Raw genomic sequence first — 5,663 nt, 5'->3', positions numbered from 1 at the left:
AGAGACACTTTCCTTACTAGACTCTATTTGTTACCCTTCTCTGTTGCTATTATCCACTGTTCAGATCACCAATCTGTTGAGACAATGGGGAATAGGGCTGCGGATGCAGCGGCTCACCAAGCCAAGGCCTCCCCTCCTTCTTCCTTGCCTCTGGCAGTTCCCCTGTACCTACATACTCCCCTTCAGAAGATTCTTTTGTGTCTCAGAAGGGAGGACAGAGAGAGGGACCTTGGTGGTACATAGAGGACAAAATTTTTATTCCATAAGCATTAAGTAGAATGCTGGTGAAGTACCTGCATTATTTCACTCATTTGGGTGAAAAGAAAATGCATCAGTTATTGAACAGATGTAACACTTGTGCTAGAGTAAATATAAAAATAATTAAAGAGGCCTGCATGGGAATCAGGCTTAAGGGACATATCCCAGGGGAGAGATGGGAGGTAGATTATACTGAGATACAGCCAACAATAACTGGGTACAAATAAACACCTGTTAGTTTTTTGTAGACGACTTCTCAGGATGGACAGAAGCCTTTCCCACATGGAATGAAATGGCTCTCATAGTGGCCAAAATATATATTAAATGAATTAATACCTCAATTTGGTCTTCTAGTAGCCATAGAGTCTGATAATGGCCCTGCCTTTGTTGCCAAAATATCACAAGGCATTATCAAGGCACTGGGAATAGGGTGGAAACTTGATTGTGCATACAGACAGACCACAGAGCTCTGGGCAAGTGGAAAGAATGAATAGAACATTTAAGGAGTGCCTTTCAAAGCTTGTCTTAGAGACCCAGAGTTCCTGGGTATCCCTCCTGCCATTAGCGCTACTGAGGAGTAGATGCACCCCAACAGATTAGATTTAATCTCCTTTGAAATTATGTTTGGGAGACCACCACCAATCCTACCCTTGATCAGGGAAGACATAATTGCTAAAGTCCCTAACTCCTCCCTTATCAAGTTGCTACAGGCCCTGCAGAAAACCCAGAAAGGCATCTCACACCTCATCCAAGAGGCCCTTCCTGTCCCTGTCACTGAGCCTGCTCATCCATTCCAGTCTGGTGATGCAATTCTGATAAAGAAATTGTCTACCTCCGGACTAGAGCCCAGGTGGAAAGGACCACATACTATGATCCTCACCATGCCCCATGCCCACTGCTGTAAAGGTTGAGTTGATCCCCACCTGCTTTCACTATAGCAGAGTGAAGCCAGCTGACACCACTGAGTGGAAAGCAGAGATCAGTGACGAACCCCTGAAACTGAAACTGATCCATTCCTCTGGTCCTTGATTTCCCCTAAAGACATTGGGGGGGGGGGAATCCTGGGAAGATTAATTCTTATATTTTGATATTGTTTGTGATTGCCCTAATTTGTCTGTATAAGCCCTTCCCCACCTCCCCTTTTGCTGTTTCTCCAGAGTGTGGTGCTATCATGGATTTTCCTTAGTTCTCCTCCTCCTTGCTCTGTTTTCCACAGCTTTAGGATGGAGCATCTAGTTAATCTAGAGTGAAGTTTAGTTTGACTTCCCTCCCCCAATGCCTCTTTGGAGATGGAGTGGGGGGAAGGGTGGCCACATGGAATCTTTTCCTCCTCTCCCCCCCCAAACTGTGTTCCAGCTGTTTTCTATTAAATTGTAGCCACCTGGTTCTTGGCTAAAAGGAGCAAACTGATTTGTATAAATATTAGGTTATATGTAAAGGACTGCTTGCCATCTGGGGGAGAGGGGTGGAGGGAGGGAGGGTACAATCGGAACAGAAGTGAGTGCAAGGGTTAATGCTGTAAAAAAATTACCCTGGCATGGGTTCTGTCAATAAAAAGTTATTTTTAAAAATAAATAAATATTAGTTATGATAAATATCTGTTTAGGATTTATCCGAAACTTTGGTTAATGGGATTTGTTGTTGAAGATAAAATTTCTTGGGCTTGTAGTTAATACTATCTGCAAGTTTTAAAGCTCTTTTGGGACAATTAATTGCAGTAAATTGCGTTAAAGTGGCTATTTATCCTGTATGAGCTTAGGGATCAGTTTTGATTTCTTATATTATGTTATAGTTATGTCCTCCTGTAACTGATTTCTATGATCAGAGCAATGATCAATATAAACTGTTAATGCATTCAATTATATCATACCTTGCTGTTTCCAATCCCGTTATCTGTAATCATTATACCCTAAATACTTGAGCAAATAAGTATTTAGTCTGGTCAGTTATCTGTTACTAGATATTGTGTCTAGATAATCAAGTTTTTTTTTTTTTTTTTTAAAGGTTTATAACTAATGAGAGTCCACATTTTGTAGCAGTCCTTGTGGACCAGTCTTTCTATCTCAGACTGTTCTAACTTTTCTTTTTTTAGATTTGTTTTTGTTTCTAGATTTGGTCAAATTACAGATATATTGACTTGCTTCCGAGACCTAGACCAGCTTTGATTGTCAGCATGCTACACGACACTCATCCTCCTCCCTGGACTAAGCATCTCTGCCCATCTTCAGCAGGAAGCAATTTTTGAGAAAACCATTGCCCCTGCTCCTGATGTCATTTGGACTGATATGGGGTGGGTGGGAAAGTGCTTGAATGGTTAAAATTTTAACTGTATTACTATGTTTAAGACTTGGGATGGAAAATGTTAAACTTCTGTAACTATTGCTGTTACATTTGAGGGATTTTTAGTCTGTTATAGATATGTATATGAACAGGAATTTTGATTCACTCTTGGAATTTATATGTGGAATGGTGATTTGATAATTCCTTTCTGTGAGAAAAAAAGGGAGGAAGAAACTGGTTAGGAAATTGGGGAAACTGTATTTTCTTAGGAACTTTTGTCCCACCCCCTATGTTACTAGTTCAGATTTAATTGGAAGTCCTTTAAACAGTTCTTTTCATTTTTTACTTCTTGCTTAAATTTACTGGACTATTTGCTGGTTATGCTTTAACCTTGGAACTCCTTATTCTATTGGAATTGCCCTGGCAGACTCAGTTTTGGAGATTATTTTTTTAGAAACAACCTGTCCTAGGACTGGCAGTATCTCTGATCTGTTTCTCTACTCCTGTTACCCCAGGTCCTTAATTAGTATCTCAGCATACTTAAAAGGACTTTGCATTTTGGTATCAGGCCTCTAAAAGTTTGGGTTTTGCCTGCCTTGGGCTAACTGCACAATCTGCTCAGAAATCTGATCCTTTCTGCAGCCCTGTCTGTTGTTCTGGACAGGGACAGGTGGAGCTACTCAAAGCCTCACCCTTCTCCCCTGGAGTGGGTTGCCCCTTTGAATGGGCAGCAAGACTGTCTTAAGCTCTGCTGTTCTGTAAGCAGAGGCTGAGTGAAATGCACAAATGACCACAGACCTAAATCACAGTGAACTGTCCAAATGCTCACCAACTGCAGAGAATTTTACATGATTGCAATAAGGAGCTTTGTGTATTGCTGATTAACTCTGGGGTTATCAGGGAGAGACTTGTCCTTGCCATAAGTCCTTGAATTGTTCTAGCTTTATTTTTATTTGTTTTATTTACTTAAGACCTTCTAGAGGAAGGTAATTCAATGATTTGAATAAGTAGAAGAGACAGAGTGTGGAATGCTGTGCCAAAGTTCCCTTTTAATGTCCTGACCCAGTTTCCCTAATTGTCCTATTCAGTTACTCTGCCTCAAGTTATAACCATTCCCTCTTAATGTTTGAAGAGATAAAGGTCTTATAGTATTAGGCTATATCATTCTGTCTTAATGTTTGACAGGATAAAGGTTTATCCATATTAGACATCATTAGAATATCAAGAACTTCTCCAGTACCTCCCTCCATTATGATCATAAGTGCCTCCCCCCATTACGTCATCCCCATCCAGGTACCTCCTCCATTATGTCATTGTTCTTGTTATCCTGTAAAAGAGTCTTGTATCTGATATTCATGGCTAAATACTTTGAGACAAGAGTCCAATCCAGTCAATTGATTTACTCTCCAATAAATTAATAATCAAATTGTTCTCTAATCTCTATCCTGTCTCAGTTTTTCTGACATTACACATACCCTTAAATTAATCTTTATTTTATATTGTCTCCAATTTGAAAGTAGAAATTAATGATTTTCATTTATATTGCCACTATCTACAATGGTTTTGGGTAAATAGTAAGCATCTGATAATTTTTTTTCTTAATTCTGGCCTAAGAACTGCCTTTTTCTCTGCACACACATGTGATGACCACGTTAGTACGCTGGATACTTTAGAATCAGCTGGAATCAGGATAAGCAAAAGTCCTTTATCTTTATTCTTTGTGGATGTGAAAGGAATGGCGGCATGAATCCAGCCAGGAGTCATTCTGGCTTTCTTACTCCACCCTTGAATCCCTCTTCCCAATCTCTTCAGACACCAACAGATTAAGCCTGCACAGAATGAGGGGACAGGCCATTTTCCAAGCAAAAGCTAATAGAGTATTGTCCAACTGGTAATTAGCCTTAAGTGCTTGCTTCTCTGAACCTCACTGCATCTGCTCAGTTTCAGCCCATTACATCTTCTGCTTTCTTTTGTTTTAGAACACAGATGGTCACACCATCCCTGATCTCTCAGGGAAGTGAGAGCCCCCAAGGGGAGGTGATCATGCCCTCCCTGACTTCTCAGGAAAGGAGATGAAAGCCCTAAAAAGGAGATGATCACGCCCTCCCTGACATCTCAGGAAGGGAGATGAAAAATACCAAAGGGAAGTGGGGATTGCTAGTGGGTTTCCCAGCTGAAGGGTCTTATTAGAAACAGGTATGCACAAACCCATCAGCATGGAAGGTAATACACAAGCACATAGCAATAACGCACAGGCTATTCATGATAACTCTTCCCCATAGTCAGTGCAGGCTTGATGTGGTGTAACAAACATGAATTGTACATGCAAGTAGTGATATAACAAACAATATGAATCAAAATGGTGTTGTAAAAGATTTTCAGAAGTCCTAGAAAGAGGGTATGTAATCAACAGTCACACATATGCCTTCTTCAGCAGCCAAGAGATAGTCCAAAACCAATATATTGTCCATTGCTTCACATGCCAGGGAATCCAATGATCCCCACAAGTTTTTGATGTCCTGCAACTGTCTTTTTATGTGTTAGGGAATTCAATGATTCCAGCAGATTCTGAAGACCTGCAAAAGTCTTATCATTTCTCAGAAAATCCACTGATTCCTGGGGGCTTTCAAGTCCTACATCAGTCTTATCATGTCTTGGAGAATCCAGTGATTCCTGAGGGTTTTCAAATCCTACAACAATCTTATCATGTCTCAGAGAATCCAATGATTGCTGAGTGTTTTGAAGTCCAACAATTTTTTTTTTAATTTTTTATTTAATAATTACATTATATTGACACTCATTTCTGTTCCGATTTTTTTTCCCCTCCCTCCCTCCACCCCCTCCCCTAGATGGCAAGCAGTCCTTTATATAAGTCCAACAATTTTTGATGTCCATGAGTCAAATGCCATAACTGCCATGTTCATTCAGTGGTGGGCACCGTCAGCAATGGAACCGCCTGAGATTTCTTGGGTCTTCTTCTTCATTTCAAGGGTCTGCTCAGTCTCTCTCTGATGGACAAGGTGAATACGGCTCATTGGCACCCATCTGATTCTTTCTCCACCTGTAGAGATACAAGCAAAGCCACTCTCCCAAGCGATTAACCTATCTTGTCCCTTCCATTCATC

This window comes from Antechinus flavipes, chromosome 3 (genome assembly GCF_016432865.1).
Source record: "Antechinus flavipes isolate AdamAnt ecotype Samford, QLD, Australia chromosome 3, AdamAnt_v2, whole genome shotgun sequence".
Taxonomy (NCBI): Eukaryota; Metazoa; Chordata; class Mammalia; order Dasyuromorphia; family Dasyuridae; genus Antechinus; species Antechinus flavipes.
Note: the sequence above shows the minus strand (reverse complement) of the source record.